Raw genomic sequence first — 946 nt, forward strand, 5'->3', positions numbered from 1 at the left:
TCACATAACCGCGGTCACACAAGTCCATTTTGGCGTCCCTCTGTGCAAGCTCCATGGGGTCTCCACACCACACCCAACATGACCTCTCCCTGCACGGCGTATTGTATTGTATCTGTGGAGCCACGTCCATCTGAAATGCCTACCGCCGCGGCCCTCACTCCCTCGCATGTGCATCGACCTCCTCTCTTCCGATGCTCTTTAATTCCTCCTCTTGCGCCAACCCACTAATTTGTGGAATATGTAGATCGTGGTAGTTCTGAAAAATGCTCAGATTTATACTCGTGAAGAGGAAGATTCTGTCACGTGTGGGAATTGAGTGAGGCTTGAACAAGGAATGGCGGGGAGGGATCGTGTGCTGAAGGAAACTCTCCTGAGGAGTAAAGCAGAAGAGGAGACAGTGATGAAGACTTCTTTGTTCGATCTTTGTCAGATCTGGCTCTCTTCGTCAGATCGTCCGAAGTTTGGAAATCGATGTGTGAGTGTTATGTTACCATTACGAAAAGCGGCAAAACAATGACCCCACTCATCAAGTCCATCTAGATTCTATTTATTACGTACGCGCATGGGTGTGGAGACTGGGGGACGATATATTGAGAAGACGATGAAGATGACACAAGGGAAGATGTATGGAGTTGTGTGTTAAAATTCCTCCATGTTTGCGTACGTAATTCATAGATTCCCCTCAAGGAATACAAACGGACCTTTTATATACCGAGAACGGCACTCTTCGACGTCACGGCGGTGACGCCCACATGCTTCCGCCCACATTATTACATCATTACACATATTTGAACCAAGATTGATTTAAATCGATTCAGCTGTTCTCAAGTATCACATTTCTACCTGACACATGACCTTTGACCTCTTGACCCCAAAATATAATCGGTTTATCTTTGCATCATAATATATACATATACCAAGTTTGTTGAACATCCCATCACTGGAT

The 946-nt window shown here is 45.6% G+C and overlaps 1 long non-coding RNA gene across 1 annotated transcript in view; it reads left to right on the forward strand.

The window, feature by feature from the left end:
- Nucleotides 1–327: 327 nt before the first annotated feature.
- The window catches only part of LOC144893566 (uncharacterized), a 3,687-nt gene continuing 3,068 nt past the window's right edge, over nucleotides 328–946 (forward strand). Inside the window, exon 1 of the long non-coding RNA XR_013624469.1 lies at nucleotides 328–475. This is a non-coding gene — a long non-coding RNA (uncharacterized LOC144893566). The remainder of the gene's footprint in view (nucleotides 476–946) is intronic.

Source organism: Myxine glutinosa, chromosome 9 (genome assembly GCF_964187855.1).
Source record: "Myxine glutinosa chromosome 9, kmMyxGlut1.1, whole genome shotgun sequence".
NCBI classification, from domain to species: domain Eukaryota; kingdom Metazoa; phylum Chordata; class Myxini; order Myxiniformes; family Myxinidae; genus Myxine; species Myxine glutinosa.